Consider the following 23,837-nt stretch of genomic DNA (forward strand, 5'->3'; position numbering starts at 1 on the left):
CACAGTAACAGATAAATCCTGAAATTTTGATAAGATTAATCTTAATCCTGGGGCGTCTGGGTGGCTCTGTTAAACATCCAACTTCGGCTGAAGTCATGGGCTCACAGTTTGTGAGTTCGAGTCCTGCACGGGCTCTGTGCTGACAGCTCAGAGCCTGGAACCTACTTCAGATTCTATGTCTCCCTCTGTCTCTGCCCCTACCCTGCTTGCACTCTCTGTCTCTCTCTCTCTCTCTCTCTCAAAAATAAAATACACATTAAAAGAAAAAAAAAATTTAAAGATTAATCTTAATCCTAAAGGTTTTATGGAACAAAGATTTATTTTTTTATTCACAGAAGGGCTTCATACATTAGGAGGTTTTTCTCCATCTTCAACTCTGTCCTATGGACACATGGCCTTCAACATAAGTGAAAAGAGAGGTGAAAAAAGGCACATGCATTTGAACCACCTCCAGGTGGAAATGGCTCCCATTACTTCCACTCTCAATCCATTGGAAAGAACCAGGCACATGGCAATGTAATTACAAGAGAAGCCAGCATATGTGAGAGCACGTGGATGGTCGATGATCAATAACTATCTCGGCCACATTAAACTCCCAGCTCCCTGCCCAAATGTCTGACCTTTCTCATAAAGTATTGAGCTCCCTATCCCCAAACATTCCGTTCATTTTCCTTTTGGCCAGAGCTGTTGTCAAACATGAACTGAAACACATGTCCTGACAGATTTATGTCAGCCTGGGTTTCACAGAAGCCCAGGCCAAAGAGCTGTAATGTGACTTCTGCTTTCTTAAGTTCGTTCTGTCATGGCAACAGCATATCCCAAAAGCCTAAGAAATTGTGGTTCATGATAATTTATCCACCTAATAAATGTTTATGGGATGCTCACTGTGTGCCAGGCATTGTGCTCCATGCTGAAGATACAACAATGACTCAGTCTCTCTCAGAGAGCTTAGAGTCTAGTGAGGAATCATCAAATTACTTCACAAATACTTAACTACAAGCAAAAGTGAGTGGTATGCAGGAAGAGAATAGGGAGCCATGGTAGAATATAAGAGGACCCAATCTCACCGGGGTGGGGCAATGACAATTTCTCTGAAGAAGTGATGTTTAAGCTGAGCTAAGAAGGAGGAGTAGGGGAAAGTAGGCAAAGGGGTATGAGGTGAAGGGAAAAGCGCTCCAACAAGAAGGGACAGCATGTGCAAAGGCCCTGGGGAGGGAGGGAACATGGAGTGTTTGAGGAGCTTCAAGGTGGCTATTTTTAAATGAGATTTTTGTTAAATTTGCTTAAGTATAAAGTGGTTAGAGTTTGGCATTGGCTCTTTATTCAAAAGTGGCGAGGAGGGGAAGTCTGTGGGTCCTTCTTGGTATTGACACTAGATGGCTCATCTTCTGCTCACCCCTCCTAACTCCCACATGGCCTTCTTACTAAAATTTAAGTCCCAAACAAGCCCTCGGCAGGGCTTCCAAAGAAAATATGCAGGAAAAAGACACAAAGTACTGGGAAAAGAAGACTGAACAGTTAAGAAAGGCCTCCTTTACCCTGCCAACTGCCTCAGATGCCTCAAACCCCATAAACATCTCTTCAGGGGAAAAAATAGTTAAAAGAAAGAAATCAGGGTGAGCAGTTTATCAGGAGAAGCCAAATAGAAGGGCTATTCCAATGGCCCAGAAGACAGGAGGGACTGGGCTGGCTGAAGAGGATGCTGAATTTGGGAGTACCACCCCCAGCCTGCCACTGGGGGCACCTCAGTCTCTGAGTGGTTCAAAGGCCCTGGGTCTCTCTGCCCCCTTCCAGATTTCAAGGCCCACCAGGCTCTGGCAAACCATCCCCTGCCCAGATTTCCAGCTTCCTCCCACCCAGCTGCCCCCCGCTTTCCGAGCTGCAGCCATCCCAGACTTTGCCCAGTTCCTCACAGCCTCTTAAAGGCTCTTCCTTGGCCCAGATGATCCCACCTTCTCCTCTTCCTCCTCCTTCCTCCCAGCTCAGCCTTCTTCTCTCAGGAGACCTTCCCTGACAGCCAGACAGGGAAGCATCCCCCACTCTACGATACCTACCCACCTGTTCTTCACCCCACCATAATACAATAAGGACCCTTTATTTTTGTTAATAAAACTTTTTTAACGTTTACTCATTTTTGAGAGACAGAGAGAGACAGCGTGAGTGGCCGAGGGGCAGAGAGAAAGGGAGACACAGAATCTGAAACAGGCTCCAGGCTCTGAGCTGCCAGCACAGAGCTGGACTCGGGGCTCGAACTCACAGACAGTGAGATCATGACCTGAGTCGAAGTCGGACACTTAACCGACTGAGCCACCCAGGCGCCCAGGACTTAGGTATTTCAAAGCCAGGAGTGTGTGTCTGATGTGTTCACAGCTACCTGCCTAGAACAGATATTTGCTGAATGAATGAAAGAATTGACCTTCTGAGCCAGAAAGGGCAATTTAGATGCCTTCATTTTACAGGTGGAGAAACAGAGCTCCAGAGAAACCAAAGACCAGCCCTCAGTTTCACAGCTCAAACAGCGGGCTGGATTCCCAGTGCCAATGAGCAAAGTCGTCTATAAAAAACACTCCGCCTGTCCCCTTTTTATAGAGGAAAACACAGGCAGGTATTGATCCTTTCCAGAAGCAGCTGCCTGAGGTGTATTTATGTATAGATGAATGTATTTGTTTGTTTATTCCCTACCCTGCTCTAAAAAGAACCGGAGGCAGTTTGCCCACTGCAGCTCCTGTCAGTGCTGTATTTTCCAAACTCAAGAACAAAACATGAAGGAGAAACAACCTGTTCAGAAGGAGGGGCAATAACACATCACGCAGAACCAGTTTCCTCAGCCAGCGCAGAAAAGCTCCAACAGAGAGGGCTGTCTCTGTAATCAAATTACCAAAATTAGTGACTGAGAGGAACAGAGCAGATGTGGAAGATTTCAATTTTGCTGAAGGATTTGGCACAATGTCTCAAGGAACTGAATTTGCAGAATTCTTGCGTAAGAACAGTGTCACATGTAATAAAAATCTGGCTGCAGGACCACAGTGGTGACACCCACCAAGTGATGTGGTCATTGACACAAATCTTATCCTCCATCTGATCCACAGGGGACAGCAGATGGCACCAGGGAAGCTGCAGCCACAATGACACCGAGACACCGTCTATTTCTATATAACGGCTAATTTTATAGAGCCCTTTCACCCACACTATCTCTTAGCTGATCCTCATCATCAGAAGTACAGGCTCAGAAAAGTTCGATGACCTCCCAAGTTCATGGGGCATTTCAGCAGCTGAAGCCCAGCACTAAGGTCCAGTGATTCCCACCCACCTGTGGTTGTATAAAAATCAAGGGAGTGGCTCATCCTGGGAAGGACATTTAACTTTCAGGACACACGGGCACCATATTTTTTAATGCCCACATGGCACTGTTACCCTGATAGGTCAGTCAGTCCCCCTACTGAGTGACCATTTCTTACAAGGATCAGAGTGGACTCAAGTTAATGGGGAAAGAGAGTACAGGGGCCCATCTCTGAATCTAAGCACAGAGGTTCCCCTAAAGAGCCCAAGGATTTTCATGAGCAATGTTGTTCCCATCAGTCCCAGGGACCAGGTGAATAGGTACAGTCATATGTCAAACGGAACTCCTGATGTTCGTCCCCAAACCTGGCTCCCACCCTTTGCTCTTCACCATGACGGATGCCACCCCCCAATTTTACAAACCAGAAACCTTGAGTCATCCTTGATGCCTCCCTTTCCCTCACCCAGTCTATTACCAGGTCTATCTGACCCCTTCCCTCCCCCCCACCCCCCCACACACTGCCTGGTATTCTCCAGACCCACCTCTTTGTCCCACCCCCACTCCTTCCATCACAGTCCAAGAGATCATCAAGCTTTACTTTAAAAGATTCCAATAGCAGGGCACCTGGGTGACTCAGTCAGTTAAGTGTCCAACTTCGGCTCAGGTCAAGATTGCATGGTTTGTGGTTTTGAGCCCCATGTCAGGCTCTTTGCTGACAGTTCAGAGCCTGGAGCCAGCTTTGGATTCTGTGTCTCCCCCTCTCTCTGCCCCTCCCCTGCTCATGCTCTCTCTCTCTCTCTCTCTCAAAAAAAAAAAATAAACATTTAAAAAATTAATTTAAAACATTACAATAGCTGCCTACTGCTATCCTCATTCTCCCTCTTGCTCCTCCCCATCTGTCCCCACCCTGCAGCCAGAGTGAGCACTTGAAAATGGTCTCACCTGCTTAAATGCTTCCTTACCTCCCATTGCACACAAGGCAGGGTATGGTCTGGCCTGCCTGCCTTCCTTCCTGGCCTCTCCATGGCTACCTCACCCCTTCACTCTCCAACCTAGAAACACTGGCCTTCTCTCTGCTCCTGGTCGGGGTCACATCCTCCCACCTCAAGGTCTCCGTGTGTCCTGTTCCCACCATTCCCTGTCCCCACCTACCACCACCAACCAAATTTCTAGTTACCTTCAAAGCATAGTTTGAATGCCACATTCCAAGGAAGCCAGCCTTCCTTAGCTCTCAGGGCTGATCAGGTCCTCCTGACAGATACTGTCATAGGTCCATGTGTTGAGCTTTCTACAGCAGCTGTCATTGTCTAAGTCAAGTAATACTCCATGACAATGGCCCATATTCATTCATTCACTACTTTATTCCTAGGAACAGGAACATAACGTGGCCCATGATCAGAACTCAATAGATGTTTATTGGGGAAAAAAAAAAAAAACCTTAAGACAGCATGTACACAGAAGAAGATGGGGAAACTGAGTCTCCTTAACAAAGGACATGAAATCTGCCGGGGTTAGGAAGACCATGGGCATCATCCCACCTCTGGAGACAGATCTGAGGGAAAATGCCCTCCTGAAATTAAGTAAAATGTTTCTATTCAACAGGATTGAAGGTTTGGAGAAGGAAACTCCAAAACACATACAATACCAGACTTGGCGGTGAGAAGGACTAGCAAGGAAAAACCCAGATCCTCATCTCTTCTCAACTGTCCACCCATCGAGGCTGGGTAGACCATGGAAGAGTCAGAAACTGGGGCATTCAGGAAAGTAAAACAGCAGCTTTGGGCCAAGAGTGACATGAAAGAGGGGGCAAGTTGTCTGGAGGGGCCGGGACCCACCCTGAGTATGGACTTGGTGAGCTCCCTGAAGTATCCTCTGCTCAGCAAACATCTACTAAGGGTCTACCATTCTCCTGGCTGAATCTCTGGAGTAAAAGCACAGCCTTTGACCTCATGGAGCTCAGAGTCCAGAGAGGAAACAGGTGAGTTCACACTTCACTGCAATTTAGGAGGAAGTGCTAAAATAAAATACAAGTCAAGGAAGGGGCTGTTCGGAGACAGCACCACGGAGAGCTGCATCTGACCAGGCACAGAGAGTGCATCCCATTCTCAGAACGCTCCCACCACAGCCCAGGGCGCTTCTGTTGTCCTGCCAGGACGCACACGAACGAAATATCCAGAAGAGCAGTGACTGTCCACAAGGTGGCCCTTGAAGCAGCCAAACCAAGACCAGAAGATTGTGGTGCCTCCTGTTCACATCCAGAGAGGTGAAGGAGCCGTGAAAATGCCACCCGGAGGAAGGAACCTGAGGACAGAAGTCAGAGGACGGTAACACAGCTAGACCAAACATTGCCAGCCCACAGGCTACACTGGGTTGGATGATGTCCCCCAAAATTCATGTCCCCCAGCCCCCTCAGAATGTGACCTTATTTGGAAATAGGGTCTTTGCAAATGAAATCCAGTTCAGACGTGATCATACTTATTAAGCTGGGCCCTAATCCAGTGACTAGAGCCCTTATAAAGAAACACATGGATGGGGCGCCTGGGTGGCTCAGTCGGTTAAGTGTCCGACTTTGGCTCAGGTCATGATCTTTCGGTCCGTGAGTTTGAGCCCCGCGTCGGGCTCTGTGCTGACAGCTCAGAGCCTGGAGCCTGTTTCAGATTCTGTGTCTCCTTCTCTCTCTGACCCTCCCCCGTTCATGCTCTGTCTCTGTCTCAAAAATAAATAAACGTTAAAAAAAATTAAAAAATAAAGAAACACATGGACACATGGAGAGAAGGCCACGTGACAACAGAGGCAGAGGTGGGAGTAACGCATCTATAAGTCAAGGAGTGCCAAGGACTGCCAGCAACCACTGGAAGCAAGGAAGAGGCGAGGAAGATTCTCCTAGAGCCTTCTGAGGGAACGTGGCTCTGCCCGCACCTTGAGTTCACACTTCTGGCCTCCAGAACTACAAAAGGATGCATTTCTGTAGTTAGTTTGTGGTAATTTGTTACGGCAGCCCTGAAAAATTAATAGATGTGCCTAGAAGACCTAATACATAAAGCAATGGAGTGAGGAGGGCTGTTGTCAGGAGGGAGCCCCAAAGCGGACCCAACTGCAGAGCACAGCCTACAAAAGGGGCAGCCAATTGTTGCCCAGCTGCAGCCAATTGTTGCCAGGAGGCGGTGATGTGGCCAAATATGCCGATTTTTCTAGATAAGGGAAAAATCCCTACTTTTATATGAAACCTCAGATTTTCAAATGTCAAGCCAAGTGGGTTTGTTTGCTTTGTTCTTGTTTTTTGCTTTTTTTGAATCAGTATGGGCCAGATAAGACCAGACCAACCTCCCCCATTTTGCAGGTGAGAAACTGAGACCCAAGTGACAAGGTGATTTATGTCTACAACTCAAGTGAGTGCCAAGGCTGAAACCCACACTGCCCTCTGCCAGGCTGCCCTCCTGCCACCCACCACACCACACAGCCTTCCCTCCCGGGAGTAGCAGGTGACAGAACACTCACCCCACTCAGGAGTCACAGCTCTCCTCAAAGAGGGGACTCCCGGGCTGGAGGGAACAGGCACAGACCAAAAAAATGCTTTCATCCTCCCAGCTGCCATGGGGGCCAACGGTCCCTGCCAGGCGAGGTTCCCAGGAAGGAGCTGCACAGGCTCACGCAGAGAAGTGTCAGCCACAGAGAGGGAAAGGGATGGGTAAGGACCTGCGGAGGCATGGGATGTGGGGACAGGAAGGGTAAGCTACGAGTGTGACGTCTCAGGAGGGAATACAAAGAGCCTCACGTGGCAACATCAGTGAGTCTTCAGCAGCGGGCATTTCCCACCAGGTTAAGGAGCAGGCCAGCCAGGCGGGGAGAGTCTGCAGTGAGCACAAAGGTATCCAAGCAAAGCAGTTATTGCTGGAGAAAAGGAGTGCCAGCAAAACAATGCCAATAAGATGCCAGGGCAGACAGGCCTAGAAGCACATCAGAAACGTGGCACTGACTCGCCCCAGAACGCCATGCCTGTTTGGACAGATTTTTGCTTTCTGATACATGTTCCAAAAGCTCTGAGAAATGAGGAGAGAGGCCTATTCGGTTCTGTTTGGACAGTGCCTGGTGTGGTACCAAATGTCAGCAGCCCCTGCAAGCTGCTCCCTTGTGCCAGCGAAGATAACAGTGCCAAGGCCACAGCTACACGCTCAGAGACGGCACACCATCACGTCCGAGCAGCGCCTGCTCTCATGTGACGGGGAGGTCTCTCGCGAGAACAGAAGAGTAATAAACACAGTGCTTTGTTTCATGGTTTTTGTTTTGGGGGCGGGGGGGGGTGGGTGGGTGGGTGCTGTTTTTGTGTTTTGGTTTTGGGGTTTTTTCGTGGGGGAGAGGGGTCCTTTCACAAGATACAAGGGAACCTTTGCTAAAAGTTGTTCATGATGACCAGAAGTGAAATTCACAGCACTGCTTGGATCCAGCGAGCCCATTATGCCACGTTGCTCAACGGCCCCTGCCCCTCCTCCCTCACAGGTCTTCGGCAGTGGTCTTCCGCCAGGCTCGAGGCAGATGTGGGCAGGGGGAGGTCTGTGACTCCCACCAGGAACTCTGGCTGGTAGAGATGTCTTCATGCCAGGGCGGCTTGGTGAGACCCCCTAACACGCACACATATGCACGTATGCACACACACACTGCCCACACAGCAGCATTAAAGACAAAAAGCACAGTCGATCCGAAAGGACAGGGACTCCTGTGTTAACACATAAGCAATATGCAGAGGCATGCCTCTCTGCTGAGCCCTAATCCGCCTGGCATCTGTGCCCCGCTATTTGCATAAGTAAATGGCAGCTCATTAAGAACACATTAGTAGCTCTGTAACCATGTAAGGAAACCAACCTAGTGAACCTTAAGCCTCTGGAGGTTTCTCTGATTCAGCTCTGCAGCCTTGGAGGCATGAAACAGAGTCTGTCATCTGCCGTCTATCTGTCCAGCAAGAAAAGAAAGAATAAACCTTTATGGTAACACAGAAGAGACTTAATAAATATTTGCTGAGGAGTGAGTGATGGTAGGCCAGGCTTGCAAAGGGCAAATCTTACTAAAAATAGAGAAATGTTTGGACCACATTGTTTTGAGGAGGCATTCTCCCATGTGTAGCCATCCACTGAAGGCTCGAGGGCAGTGGTTGCAAATCAAAAGTCCTGATTCAAATCACCGGTTAGCTTTTCTGACATCTTGCCATGTGATGACCAGTTCAGGAAGTCACAGACGGGGCCCAGGAATCTGAAGTTTTAAAGCGCCTCCACGAATTTGCTCCCCTGTTTAAAAACCACTGCCCTTAAGCCTTCCTCATGTTCAGAAATGCAAAATGGGTACCACCCAGGACATTATTAGAAATACAGAGTCTCAGGGGCACCTGGGTGGCTCAGTCAGTCAGGTGTAGGACTCTTGATCTCGGCTCAGGTCATGATCTCCAGGTTTGTGGGGTTCGAGCCCCATATTGAGCTCTGTGTTGACAGTGTGGAGCCTGCTTGGGATTCTCCCTCTCTCTCTCTCTCTCTCTCTCTCTCTCTCTCTCTCTCTCTCTCTCCCCCTCCCTGCCCTGTTTGCTCTTTCTCTCTCAAAATAAATAAACTAAAAAAAAGAAAAAGAAATACAGAGTTCAGGCCCCACAAAGACCTGCTGAGTCAGAACCTGCATTTTAACAAGCACACAGTGATTCTCTGGCACATGAAGTTTGAGGAGCATCACTCTAGAGGTGGGTGGGGGTGGGGGGACTCTGCATGACCCAGGTGGGCTCTCTGATGGCTGCATAGTTGCCTATCTGAGCACTGCCCGGGGGGCCTCAAGTCTCACCTCACCTACCTGCAGGGCACACAGGTTGTTCAACAGCCAGCCTCAGAGGTCCTTGATGCCCAGAGATTCCCGGATGTCCAAATCCCAGGACACACTGAAGCTGAGCGCAGACCTCAGCTCTCCCGGTCTGTGTACATAGGCCCAGCATGAAGGCTGCCTTCAGAAGCATGGACTGGAAACTTGGGAAGAGCAGGGGTCCGAGCTCATTTCTCTGCTTCAGTGCGTGCCCCTGCAGCGTGGGACCCAAGGAGCCAGGAAGCCCCGGGCCAGCAAATCCCAGGCTGGCAGGGACCTTTCAGGAAGGGCGGGCAAGCTCAAGAGCATTCTGTACCGGTCTCTGGTGCCCTCAGGAGCAGCCAGCGGTTTGATTACCCTAGGTGGGCTGCCCAGGAGTGACCAACCTATTGACTTCCGGTGCAGGCAAACAAGACAGGCCCTGCATCTGCCAGGAAGACAATGTCCCTCCTCTTGTTCACCCCAGCTCTGACTCAGGCCCCCACGCCACGGTAAGGCCATCGGGGGTTTTCTCAAGCGCCTGCCCTCCACACCCCCGTGGTCTGGCACCCTGCACTGGAGGGTCAGAACACCAGGAGCCAGACATGAGGCAGAGGCTCCCGAAACCCAGCAAGTGCCAACTGCATGGGTATTTTTAGCCCAGATCCCTCTGGAAAGGCAGCTCATGCAATCCTACTCTGTCAGCACTCCCTTCCTCTCTTGTCCCAGGAGGAGCAGGTGTTGCCTTGGTAACCCTTGGTGTGGATCTGCTGCTCCGGGGACACCTGTAACTCACCCCCAGGTATCTGGCAGAGGGACCCAGGGGGCCCTCACCTGCAGGCTCTGGCCTCCTTCTCTGTGCAGAGTCCCCAGGGAGCGGGGCCTCAAAGACTCAGGAATGCAGGAAACCTGTGCAGTCCTCACAGTGGCCTCTGTGGGAGACCCTGGGACTTGGGGCTTTCAAAGATATTTACACACACACTTAACACGTTAAACGTGCAAAAACCACACACAGTTAAACACGCATTAGAACAACACGTAGGGCTAATTCGGCTCGGGTCTTCACATTTTCCCAGAATCCCTGCTTGCAGAAAACTGTTTCCTCAGCTTGTTCGGGGCTTAATAATTCACGTGAGGTGACTCTGCGGGGAAACAGGGGTCAGAGAAGTAGGCCCTGCTCCCCTCCTCCTCTCCTCCCTTCCTCCTCCTCCCCCCCTCCTCCCACTGCTATTTGAAGACTTTCTCCTTGAAAGGGGGTGGGGGCCGGGGCCAGTTGTTGCTTTGAGTCCCACAATTACTAGGCAGTGGCACTCACTCCTTCTTTTATTGCTTCTTCACTTTTTCCTTAATTTTATTTTAAAGAGAGAGCATGCAAGCGGGGGAGGGGGCAGAGGGAGAGAATCTTAAGCAGGCTCCATGCTCAGCCCAGAGCCTGACGCACGGCTCAGTCCCACAACTCTGGCATCATGACCCAAGCAGAAATCAAGGATCGGGCACTTAACTGAGCCGGCCGGGCGTCCTGCTTCTTTACTTTTCATCGGGTGCCTGGTGCAGTTGAGTCCTGAGTCTCCGGTTCACTCCCCTTACGTGCTCCCACCTCTCTGCAGTAATGAACTTGGAGCGGTGTGAACGGGCTGTTAGTGGGCTTGGAGCACAGACAGGGAAGGTGTGTGGCTGCACATCCCCCAAACCCGAAACAGGCAGAAACGGACGTCACGGGGGCTGCGCGGCCGCAGGTTCGAAGGCGGATTTAGCTGTTTGACCAACTGAAGAAGGAATCATCACCGTCCATTCAATTAGCTGCATCCTGCTTTTGAGGCTGGTTACTTGAGGGCCTGGGAAGACAAAATATATTAACAGAACAATCCACAAAATCTTCAGTAATCACACTGATTTTCTTTTATTCTCCCACAATGAAAATAGCTCTGTTGGGTTTTTTTCGTGGTTATATAAATAATAGCTGCTTATTACTAAAAAAAAATTTAAACTCTACAGGAAGGTATTGGGAGGGGGGAGAAAGTCAGGATCGCCTGCCACCCAGACATAATCACTGCCTGCTTTTGATGACCAGCTTTCACATCCCTCATGCTTCTTGCACACAGACATGTGCAATTTTAAATAAATGGAATTATATTACAGACGCTGCAGGTTTCTTTCCTTGTGTTACAGAGTGTTTGTGAGGTTACCTTGCTGTCTCTTCATCTGACGGCCCTTCCCCAGGCACCTACTCTCAACAGCCCGTTGTATCAGACAGGCTCGGACAGGAGCAAGTCCCCATGCTCATATCTGCCGCGAAGGACCTGGTCTCCTGCTCCTGAGGACCATCCCGCCACACTGCCATCGCTGAGACCAAAACTATTTCAGTCTCTGTTCAACAACCCAGGAAAAGTGATCCTACAAAACCCTAAGTCACTTCAGTGCTAGAAATGGCCCAACAGCTTTCCATCTCTCATCAAGATCATAACAAAGGCCTGGAAATAACCCACAAGGTCCTGCACGATCCACCTCTCCCTAAGTGTCATCTCCTGCCGTTCTGCCTGTTCACCCTCTGCTCTGGCATTACTGGTCTCCTCTGCCACAGGGTCTTTGCACATATCATGTCCCCTGCCTGACCCACTCTTTCACTAGGTACTTACAAGGCTCCTTCTCATCTTCATCTTAGCATCACCTTCTCAGTAAGGACTTTATTTGCCACTCCATTTAAAATTGCACAGGGGCGCCTGGGTGGCGCAGTCGGTTAAATGTCCGACTTCAGCCAGGTCACGATCTCGCGGTCCGGGAGTTAGAGCCCTGCGTCAGGCTCTGGGCTGATGGCTCAGAGCCTGGAGCCTGTTTCCGATTCTGTGTCTCCCTCTCTCTCTGCCCCTCCCCCGTTCATGCTCTGTCTTTCTCTGTCCCAAAAATAAATAAACGTTGAAAAAAAAATTTTTAAATTGTACAATCTTCCCCCAACATTCCTTCTCCAGACACCTTTCTCCAGCCAACATGCCATACATAGATTTTACTCATTTATGATCTGCGTCGCCCCACCAGGAGGCAGACTCGGTGACAACAGGGTTATAATCTGATTCTGTTTGTGCACTGCTGTACCTTCAGCACCCAGAAAGCACTGCCACAGGTATGTGCTCAGTATTTGTTAAATGCGTGACTCACGGGATCTCCAGGGTGAAGCAGGGGGCCTAGATAATCAACGAGGGCTTGTTCAGTGACTGCAAGTTCCTCCTACAGCTACACTTGCAAGCTCAAATGGTTCCATGAGCCTTGCTGTTCACAAGAGTAGGCAAATGACTTTTTATTCCTAGGGTACGCCCTCTGCTCCACAGACTCCAGAAGCCACAGGTCACTCCTCTCCGGCTGAGTTAATAGCTCAGATGATCCAAGATGGGCTCCACATGGGGAACCTGGGGTACCCCTGCCTCTGAGTCCTCCAAAGTGTCTCCAGTGGGCTTCCCCATCAGTATCCCTTCATCGAGCCCCTCCCTCCCATGCCTTCACATAGATGTGGCTTCTGTGTCTTTCGGTGAAAGCCAGCCAGTCTTCCAGCTCAACTTTGTGTAGGACCCACCAGCCAGCAGCAAGCCAATGGTCATCCTGAACTCTTGACCAACACTGCAGCTCCCTACATCCCACCCCGTCCGTGACTGCAGAGAGGAATCCAGAAACATCAGCCTCCTTCCTAGGGCACAGAGGAGGTGACTGCAACAGATAACTTGAACCTGTTCGTGGTTGGTTTGTCTTATGTTATGGTTTGTGTCTTTGTTTGACCGCTAATTATTATGTAATATGGACTATCTTTTAATTTTGTAATGCTTTATTTTTTGAGAGAGAATGGACGCAGGGGAGGGGCAGAGAGAGAAGGGGACAGGGGATCAGAAGCAGGCTCCTCACTGACAGGCTGACAGCAGCGAGCCCAACATGGGGCTCGAACTCACGAACCATGAGATCATGACCTGAGCCAAAGTCAGACGCTCAACCGACTGAACCACCCAGGTGGCCCATGGACTATCTTTTAAAATCTTATTACCTGGATAATAGAGGCAAAGCAACAAATGTATGAAAGTTCAACCTCTTTTGAATTGTAATCTGTTCTACAATTAACTTGAGGGAAGTGGTGGGATTGGGGGTATGGATGGGGAGACAGTGGATCAGGGACTCCTTTGTCCCTGGTTTGAGAGCTTCTGACATCTGGCCAGAGAGTCTGTCTCTGGAAAGAACACACATACAAAGAGACACACATAGAGACACACACATACACACACACGCACAACATTCACAACCCAGATGGCAGGAGCCTGAGTGCCAAGCTCTCTCTGGCAAAGGCTGCCTGCCTCCACTCTCCCACCATACCCAGGATCAGAAGTACAGAAGACTAAAAATTTCTAAATGCTGCCCCTGGCCTTGCTGTTGGAACACTCTCTCAAAACGAATACGTATTTCAGCTACCACCAGAGCCAGTCCAACTTCCCTCCCTGATGCTCTCCACTGCCTCCTTGGAGAAGGAAGGGCCAGCCCCCTCCCAAAGCCTTCTACCTTCTTCTTCCAGGAAGAAGCTACTCAGACTTGTCAACAGGGAGATCAGGAAGGGAAGGAGACTAGGCCACTCCATCGTGCCCAAATCCCTGCCAGCCGACAGGCAGATGGCTCCCTCTATCACAGGAAGGGGGTGGGTGGCCAAGGTGGATGTGGGCCCCTTAGTCAGTTCAACATTTGGAGGAGTATCTTCTCCCAGGGTGCAGCAGGATTAAATTTTTAAAGACTAAAATATAACTGATTTACAATAAATGTGAAGGTGGGAGCACTCGTGAAATGTGTAGTTCTACCAGTTGTAGGATTTCTTCAATGTAATTATGTCTCTTTCAACTACATAGAGTAATATGAACTCCAGGCTAGACATCACACATAAAACAGCTCATTTAATATAAGCAGCCTGCAAGGTAAATATTATGATGCCATTTTATACTGATGAGATAAGTCATGTTCATTGAGGCTAGAGGCTCACAGTGGATAGGAGGTATTCTTGTAACTATTTACACTGCATTAATCTCAGATGGATGGATGGACGGATGGATGGATGGATGGATGGATGGATGGATGGAAGGAAGGATGGAAGGAAGGAAGGAAGGAAGGAAGGAAGGAAGGAAGGAAGGAAGGGCAGATGAATGGATGGATGGGCAGATTAGTAACAGAAGAAAAGGCAACTAGACCACATTACTTCCCAATATACTAATAGTATGCTACTTAAAGGAATGAATCCGATTGATTAGTAATTAGCATGTCCACAGCTGAGAAAAAGGGAAGCAGGAAGTAGAGGAACTACTGTTATTAGAACCTGTGCTCTGGAGCCAGACTGCCAGGTTCAAACCTCAAACCTCAGATCCACCATCGGGTAGCTGGATACACTTGGGCTAATTATTTTTCTCTGCACCTCAGTGTCCTCATCTGTAAAATGGGGGTGTTATAACTTATGTTATTGTGAGAATGGCATGAGTAATGTAAAATAGTATGTAGAGTATTTGGAACTTTGTCTAGGACCCAGAGGGTGCTCCATGAGTGTTGCTGTTGTTATCCACATTTCGCAGGAAGAAACGGAAGCAAGCCCAGGGAGGTAGATGATGCTTATTTTGCAATTACTCCAATAATACCACTTTCTATATTGATTGTTGGTGACCCTTTTATCCAGTCATGGTGCTACAAGAACATTTCGAGTCAATTCTAGCCAAACAATCCTCAGTTGCAGTGAGGACCTATATATATATTTTTTAATATTTATGTATTTATTTACTTATATTTATATATTTTTTATTTTTTTAACGTTTTATTTATTTTTGAGACAGAGAGAGACAGAGCATGAACAGGGGAGGGGCAGAGAGAGAGGGAGACACAGAATCAGAAGCAGGCTCCAGGCTCTGAGCTGTCAGCACAGAGCCTGACGCAGGGCTCGAACTCACGGACTGAGATCATGACCTGAGCCGAAGTCGGATGCTTAACCGACTGAGCCACCCAGGCACCCCTACTTATATTTATTTAGAGAGAGAGAGAGAAAGAGAGAGAGCAGGAGAGAGACAGAGAGAGAGGGAGACAGAGAATCCCAAGCAGGCTCCACACTATCAGCATAAAGCTCTACGACGGGCTCGAACTCACAAACCGTGAGATCACGACCTGAGCTGAAGTCGGAGGCTCAACTAACTGAGCCGCCTAGGCGCCCCTGCAGTGAAGTGAACACTGACACTGAGTGGGATATATAAAGACTACAAGCAGGTCAGCATAAGCTCAGGTTAGGTTTTGCCACTAAATCAGTTTTGCAAACAAATAGAAAAGCTTTGGGCTTTCAGAGCTTTTTGGACACCAGAAAGGCAGACAAGGAATGGTGGACCTGGAATGAATGATGAGCTATGTTTCCCCCTTGTCCAGGCTGCTATGAACAGTTTGTACCCGGGAGCCTGCGGGGTTCAGTTAGTTCAGTGTCCGACTTCAGCTCAGGACATGATCTCGCAGTTTGTGGGTTCAAGCCCCATGTTAGGCTCTGTGCTGACAGCTCAGAGCCTGAAGCTTGCTTTGGATTCTGTGTCTCCCTCTGTCTCTCTCTGCCCCTCCCCAACTCACTCTCTCTCTCTCTCTCTCTCTCTCTCTCTCTCTGTGTGTCTCAAAAATAAATAAATGTTAAAAAAAATTTTTTTTAAAGAGTTTGTATCTCATCAACGTTTGCTGAGCACTCACTGTTCTAAGCTGTTTACGTGAATGGTCTCATTTGGTTCTCAGAACAACTATAAAGGATAAGCAACCAGCCCAAGGTCAAGCACCATTTGTGATTAGCTAACAAAGTTTCCCAGCCAGTGAGGCATTTTCAATCCAGTTGATCCTTGAACAACACAAAGGGTTCAGGCATCAACCCCCATGCAGTTGAAATCCACATATAACTTCTGACTCCCCCCAAACTTAACTACTAATAACCTACTGTTGACTGGAAACTTCACCAGTAACATACACAGTCAATTAACATATTTTATACCTTATATGTGATATATATGTGTTTTTACAATACAGTAAGGTAGAGAAAAGAAAATGTTGTTGGAGTGTATGTAAAGTGTCTGGCACATAGTGAGTGCTGTGTGTTTGTTAAACAGATAGGGAAGTCACCCCCCTCCACTACTCCCTTCCCTCCCTGCCTCCCCCAACCCCACCTCCAGGTCGCTCCTCCAGTAGGCAAAGACGTTTTCTCCTCTGTTCAAATGCAATTTTCCAGCCCATTCTATTCCAGAGAGGGGAGAAACCCCGGGGGGGAAAGAGAGTTGAGCCTCTTCCTTCTCACCCCTCCCTACCCTACCCTGCCCCACCTCCCAATATCCCAAGCCACCCACTTCTCTCTCTTTAAGCGAACCCGAGCCTTGTTCTGCCCCGCCAGGCCCCCACAGACCGGGAGCCGCCCCCCCCCCCTCCAGGTTCCGAAAAATGCTCCCTTCGCTTCACCTCCCCTCCCCAGCGCCCCCAGGAGCCCCACTGCCTGCTGGGGGCCTGGGCAGGCAGTAGGCGGGACATGCGCCTGGAGCTTTGAGCTGTGACCCGAGCCCACACACCGCGGCCAGCTGCGCCACCCAGTGGCGAATTGCAGAATCGACGGCAGAGCAGGTCTGCAGAGCCTGGAGGTCCAGAGGAGGCCTCGGCAGGGGCAAAGGGAAAGAGTGCAAAAGAAAGGGAAACAGGGCGGGTGGAAAGAATAGCACCAAAAAGCCTAGTGGTAGGCTCTAGATCACTGGGAGTAATTAATTCGGCCGGGAAAGCAGTGATCCCTTGGCAGGGCTGTCTGCAGGGGCGCTTTCACATCCCCCCACCCTACCTCAGGCTTCTCCTCCCACCAGAGAATACTTGGCTGGAAACTGAGGCTCCCTGACATCCCTGCCTCCCCTGGGCCCTGGGCTGGTGAGGAGACCAAGACAGAGGGCTGTCGTGGCGCTGAGGCCAGGAGCAGCTTCCCTCCAGATCAGTGGTGCTTGGAGAGTCCAGATTCCTATCCCAGCTCCTCCCACCTCCATTCCACCAGCCTGTGCCTGCATTTCCACACCTGAGAAAAAGGATGATCAAAATAAACACCTCCTAACTCCCCCCACGTGGCGTGTGTGACACTCAAAGGACAGAATGCCGAGGAATGCATTTGGAAGGACAAAACCATCATCATTCAAAGTGTCTGATCCATAGGACTTTAGTAAGTAACCATGTGACGACAGGCCTTTACAAATACACTTGCTTAAGGTTCCTCAAGTCCTGACAATTAAAAACTCCTCAGATGAGACATTTCTTTTTGGAGGGGAAAGAAAGGAACACAGAGCTGAGATCCAAAATTGCAAGGTTCCATATGGGAAATTTAAATGATCAAGAATGTCTTGATGATTTAACTATATAGAAGGCAGCTCGCTCTTTAGGAAACCAGTGGAATAGGCATTATGATCCCCTAAAACATTTGGAAGATGAAGGAGGAGCCAAAAGAGTTGTCTAGGATCCTACTCAGAACCACTTCAAAGGTAGAATCGCAGAGTCACGGGACCTGACCTTGGCCAATGATGTCCCTGGCAGTGGTGGCCATCCAGATTGCAGGAACACCTTCCCTAGTCTACCTGCAGAGGCATATCCCCTGTATAAGAACAAATCTACCCGCTGGTCCCATTCGGATCTCAGAGGTGGAGTCCAGGCCTCCTGACCATTGGTTCAGTGTCACAGAAACAAAGCTGTCCCCACTTCAGAGTCCAGCACCTGGAACCTCTAGGCAGGATAAGAGTTGACATCAGAGTCAGGGAGAGAAATCAGAAGCAGCCTGGCCCCAGACTCCACCCCAAAATGGAGCAGTGAGCCAACCACATTTATCCACAGCCTCTATACTACGGGCAGGGTAAGAAGATCTGCTTTAGGAGAGAGGATTGGGGCAGGCTGGCCAGAGGCCCAGCACCTGTCAGGGCACACATGAGTTTGGCATTTCAGTTCCTCCGGTAAAGACACCTCTTCAAAGTCCCCTTTGCTACAGGGACCCTATGCAGGTCCTACTGGTCCCCTTCTCCCTTCCCCTCTTGTCCTCTCTCCCTAGCCAGAGAGGTCACACTCATTGTCCTCACAGCCCATGTGTTTCCACTTCCCAGGGATTTTGTCCTGATTGAGTCTGCTTCTCAGGCTTCTCTTCCCCTTAGCTCATATGCTGCCATGCAACATCTCCTTCTTCTTGATGATCTTACAGAGAATCTTCCAGAATCTTTGGATGTGAACCTTGATAGACATTGTCCCTGAAGCCTCCAAGCCCAGTGGGTTGTCAGCATTTGTTGAGTATTGCTGTGTGTGTGTGTGTGTGTGTGTGTGTGTGTACTTGTATGGAGGCAGGGAGAGGGCTCCCTCTGAGGTCAGTTTCCACCCTGACCAGAGGTTCCAGGTCTGGACCCTGAAGCAGGGGCAGACCCAGACCATCCCCCAGCTCATGCTGGCAGTACTCGTTTCTCATTAATTCAACAAGTCCCCATCACTTGCACCCGGTGTTCAGTGCTGTGCTGGGTATTGGGAGACTTCCTAGGCAAGACAAGATGCTCTCTCAGGACTCCCTCCCTGCACGCCTCCCCTGTCATTCTGTCCTAAGGAGAGGCAATGCTCATCTGACCAGTCATATACAAGGGCAGTGATTGGCCCATATCTGCCAGTGGGTGTGGTCACTATTCCTAAAATGTGGACTGGGGAGTGGCTGGCCTGGCCCTCCCTTCCATTCAGTTGGTACAATTCGGTGGCCCAGGCTCTCTCCCTTGTTCTTCTATATGACTGGCCAGAGCACAGAAAGAGCAGAAATTTGGAGAGAACAAGGCCCCCAGGCTCATCCCAGTTTGCCAAGTGGGGTGTGCTATCAGGTGTGACTCTTCTTTCTTCACTCCTCTTACTCTAGGTCACCATCTGAGACTTTGTGGGCAGTGCTTGCTGGGTTTTTAGGTCTGCCTGGGTCCTCTGGCCATAACACATTATTAGCCCCCTCCTACTGCCAATACCTTTAATAATAATACCCCATGCTCCGGAAGAAGCAGTTCAGCAGGTAGGTTAGAGTTAGACTGTGCTACAATTCAAGGTAAGAGCTAGAATGTCAGAAAGTTGGGAAAGGCCTCACAGAGAGAGCAGAGTTTAAGATTGGCCTTGAAAGGTATATAGGACCCCACAGACATTTGGGGACATGGGAATAGGCATTCCAGGCAGAAGGAACTTGGCTGTGGTTGGAGAAGCGTCAAGAGTCCAGTTTGGTGCTGGCTGCATGAATGTGAACAATGGAGGAAGATTCTGGAAAGTTAGGTAGATGCTACAGGCTGGAGTCCTGAAATGCTGGGAAAAGACATTTCCCCCTAATTTAGTAAGGCACCTGGAGCCACTGAAAGCTACTGAGCAAAGAGGGCTGTGGTCAGGACTGAGCTCTAGAAAGAAGAATCTGGCAGAAGTGCATGGGATAGATTGGAGCCAAACCAGACAAGGGCAGGAGGACCAGTCAGGTGGCCTGTATGGTGACCCAGACAAGCAGAAGGTAAGGGCGGGGCAGTGGAACCAGAGCAGGGGCGCCAGGAGGGGAGGGCAAGCACAGAACCCAGAGGACTAGAACCCAAAAGAAGAGAGAAGACAGACTGTGGAGGGTTGCCAGAAGGGTCTCCAGGACGACAGGGGTGCCCCCCACCAAAAACAGGAGGTCAGGGAAGGTGGGGCTGGTTTGCCGAACGTAAGCTTGGCCACCTGCCCCTGGGCCTCTCTACCTCACCTCCTACCGCTGCCCCAGGACCCGCCTCCAGTCCATGCCAGCACGGCTTTCCATCAATATCCAGAGTGTCTCTCGCTTCCACTTCCAGTCTCAGCTCAAGCACTGCCTCCTCCAGGAAGCCACCCCTGAGCCCCACCTCAAGGGCTTAGCTAAATCCCCTCTTGCTTACCTCCTCCCTAACACTGGTGCTGCGTGAACTACAATTGCTGGTTCACTGCTCCGTTTCCCCATCACCCCGAAGCCTTTTGAGGACAGGTGTTTATTTAACATGGAGGCAACAATGTTTATTGGGCACTTATTATGTTCTAGTGCCTGAGAACATACTGGGGAGTGAGTGCGGCCCCTGCTCACATGGCATGCTGGGTCTAGTGGAGGAAGCAGGCGACCAGTTAAACAGACTCTCCACACCACAGTGGGGGGCATCTCTTCTTTGACTCTATCTCCCGCCCCTAGCAGGCCCTGGTCCAGAGAAGACTCTTTATAAATGATGGTTGAGTGAAGGAAGGACACGCTGATTTTGAAGTGTGGCGGGACATCCGGAAAGCAGCCAGGAACAGAGGGCTGGAGCTCAGGAGAGAGGAGAGCAGAAGGGATATTTTCAGAAATTGGCCCACTCACCTGTGAGTTATACAGGTCGTGCTAAACTTAACATGTAGAGTGTGTGGGAGTCCCAGAGCTTACAGGGAACATGAAAATGAGGGAGATTCTGCATTCCTGAGCTGGCTTAAATTAACAGGGGACACAGCCGCAAGCCCAGCTGGGCTGCTCCCTCTCTGAACACATCAGTCAAAGAGAAAACGCTTACACCATGGAATGTTCCTGCTCAAGAAAGCGCTAGAGTCCGCGGCTGAGGAAGGCTGCCTCCATGCAGTGCCCCCAGACAGCAAATCCTATCTCTGGGCTCCAGACCAACCAGTGATAATGGTTTTCCTAGTTTAATGCAAGACTTCGGGTCCATCGGAATGCCTGTGGCACTAAGCAAATCTAATGGAGACCCCAAGGTGACATCAAATATGGAAAGGGCCTGTTTTGGGCATAGTTTCTGCTGGTCCTAAAAAAGAATTATCCACATTCCCAGTCAAGAGCTCCCCTTGTGGCTCCCTCTCGGGGAAGCCAGCCCACTGAGGCCCCCTTCCCTCTGCCTCACCCACCTCTGAAATGCACTTATCAGTGCTTAAAGCCTGCTACCCACAGTCTCCAGCTGTCTGAAAACACTTGCAGGGAAACAGAGCCTCCCCAGTCAGATGGCAGGGCTTGGCTTTGGAGAGGATTCCAGACTCTCCTCCTCTGAGCCCCCTCCCCACCACAGCCTACCTCTGTGGTGCCTATGACCTCCAGCTCACCCTCCAGCACCACATTCAGCATCTGGAATCCAGACTGAAGGCCTCGTGAAGGCAAGGGCCGTGTCGTTTTGCTCACTGTGGCATCCCCAGCATCTAGTACATCTCCTGGCGCACGGAAGGCCTTTTACCAATATTTGTGATGTGCAGTCAACAAACTCTGAGCACCTCTCGTATAAGCTATAAAGATGTGCCCGTTGGGTTTTCTGCCTGCTGGACCTGTCCTTCCTAGGACACTGCGCAGAAAGGACAGCCAGGGGTCCTGCTACCGGGAGCCTGCTCTGCAGGCGACCTGGAGCATCCTGGGAAGTATTGGGCTCCGAGGAGTCCGTGTCCAGCGCCTTCGGCTCCCTCGGCCTCCCTCTGCCTGAGCGTGGGTCTAGCCAACACCCTCTCTTTAAACCTGCAATGAACACATGCCGGCCCCTCCCCTCCCCAGCTGTCCTGCTCCCCTCCCCCCAGAGCCCCCTTGCCAAACATTCCTGGAAACATTCCAGAGGGCATCTTCTCAGACAAGATAAATTGCATGGCTTCCTTACCAACCTGGGACACCTAAGCCTCCCAAATTACTTCTGCCTTTGTTCTAGACAATGAGGTGGGAAAGAATTCCTCACCCTCAAGAAGGGTTAGAGCACATTCTAGAAAGACAGACAGCCGGCTCGATCGCCAGCACACCTTTCCTCCAGTCCTCCAGTCCTGGCTCCGCCACTTACGTTCTGGTGACACTGGGAAAGTTCTGCATCTTTGTTGGCCTCAGTTTCCTCACCTATAAAATGGGGATGACATTAATAGTTCCTACTTCATTGGGATGAAGACTAAACAAAATAATCCACGTAAAGCACTTGGAAAAGTGAGTATGTGATACAAGATTAACTTTTATTATAATTATTACCTTTAGGTGCTATTATTATTACTGTTAACTATTATTATAATTATTTTCTTTAGTTCAGAAAGGGCCTCATCAGAAGGTGCTTACTTCAGTACACACACACACACACACACACACACACACACACACGCTCACACACATTGGCTCCCTCTTCCCAGTCTAGGGTGGCTAATTAAAGCAGAGCCCTCTGCCAGCGGGAGGCCCCTCCCCACCTACTTATGGAAACACCTCTGCCAAATATCACGCTCTCCCCTCCTCCAACAAAAATGATTTTTTTAAGATTTTATTTTTAAGTAATCTGCATACCCAACATGGGGCTCAAACTCACAACTCTGAGATCAAGACTCACATGCTCTTCCTACCGAGCCAGCCAGGTGACCTCAACAAAAATGGTGTCATCCCACACCCTCCTATACGCTATATAGGAATCACCATAGCCTGACTGCTGTAACATACAGTCTCCCAAGCCAAGGGCTCAATACAACACAGGCTTGTTTTTCATTCGTAATCCTATATGTCAGGGGGAGGGATATTCTGCTTCATGAAATCATTCAGAAAACCAGGCTCCTTCCTAGTGGCTCCACCATCTTCCTGGGCCTTGGGGTCCCACCCGGGTCCTCTGCACCCACCCAGAAGGTTGGAGGAAAGCACACGGAAGTTTTAGGAAGACAGACTTTAGGACCGTGCTGGACAGGGGTGTGTGTCTGTTTAGCCTCTAGGGTTGGCCAGGAGCTCAGTCCCATAACACCACCTTACTGCCCTGGAAGCTCAGGAATAGTCTTTCCAAATGCCCAAGAGGAAAATAAAATCTGTTCGATGAACACAGCCTACTGTGTGACCTACTCCTGAAGCAGAGGCTTCTCTAGAAGGGAACTTGAATGTATTTTCTGAAGGACATGCCCTCAGAAAATAGCCCCAAAACAGGGCCCCAGGTGTCCCCCTCCAAACCTACATCAGATGATGACCCATTGCACCTCGGCAGCCGAGGAGAAAGAAGGTGGTTTGGGAATGGGACAGAGCTGGACCCACCTCTCAGCTTTGTCTCTTCCTCCGACTTCTCACGCCTTCTGCATCAGCTTCCGCTTTTGCAAAGTGCAAGTGGTGACACAGGGTGGTGACCAGTTGGAGGGAACACATGTAAAAGGAGGTCATGAAGGGAACATGGCCCCCCTCCTCCTCTTCTCCCATGCCCCAACCTCACGGCGCCGTACAGGATTGAGATCAGGATGGTCTGTGAATGTATTTAAAGAAACACAAAATCTGGAAACCCAAATCCCTCCCCGCCCCAACCAAAGCCAGCTTGATCCTTTTCATTCCTCCACCCCACCCCCAATCCCACACTTGTTGCTCCGACGCAGATGGCCTGTGGAGGCTGAGAACCAAACAGTATGGGGAATTGGTTGCTTCCTCAGCTCCTACAGATTCTGTCCCTAATTGCAAACCCATTCGGGATATATTCTCAAACAAGAGGCTTTGCACTAACCACTAGTTCCTAAGCAAACAAAAAAACAAAAATCAGGGCTCAAGCCTTGTTCCTCATTCCCCCACTGCTGGCTCCTGGCACACCTTGCTTTAAAACAATTACTTGGGAAACAAAGGGCAACACCCACTCTGTTCGCCCCTCCATCCGAGGAGGAGTCATTGTTCTCCTAGCAACAGGACCTGCCACAGCTGCACTGTGTTTGGTGCTTGGGTTACCCCAGCCAGCAGCCGGAGGGCGTGCACCGTTGCTAGGAGAATCTGAACTTGAGTTTAAATTTG

At 49.9% G+C, this 23,837-nt stretch overlaps 2 long non-coding RNA genes across 2 annotated transcripts; both read right to left on the bottom strand.

The window, feature by feature from the left end:
• Positions 1-2,333: 2,333 nt before the first annotated feature.
• On the bottom strand, positions 2,334-5,881 carry LOC122476620. Its single transcript, XR_006295541.1, has 3 exons — positions 5,116-5,881; positions 4,458-4,645; positions 2,334-2,863 (listed from the first exon to the last, which is right to left on the bottom strand). It is a non-coding gene; the product is annotated as an uncharacterized LOC122476620 (long non-coding RNA).
• A 2,983-nt stretch (positions 5,882-8,864) lies between these two features.
• LOC122475973 lies at positions 8,865-23,313 on the bottom strand. The gene is made up of 3 exons (XR_006295350.1): positions 23,106-23,313; positions 21,863-21,953; positions 8,865-10,926 (listed from the first exon to the last, which is right to left on the bottom strand). It is a non-coding gene; the product is annotated as an uncharacterized LOC122475973 (long non-coding RNA).
• Positions 23,314-23,837: the final 524 nt, after the last annotated feature.

This window comes from Prionailurus bengalensis, chromosome E4 (genome assembly GCF_016509475.1).
Source record: "Prionailurus bengalensis isolate Pbe53 chromosome E4, Fcat_Pben_1.1_paternal_pri, whole genome shotgun sequence".
NCBI classification, from domain to species: Eukaryota; Metazoa; Chordata; class Mammalia; order Carnivora; family Felidae; genus Prionailurus; species Prionailurus bengalensis.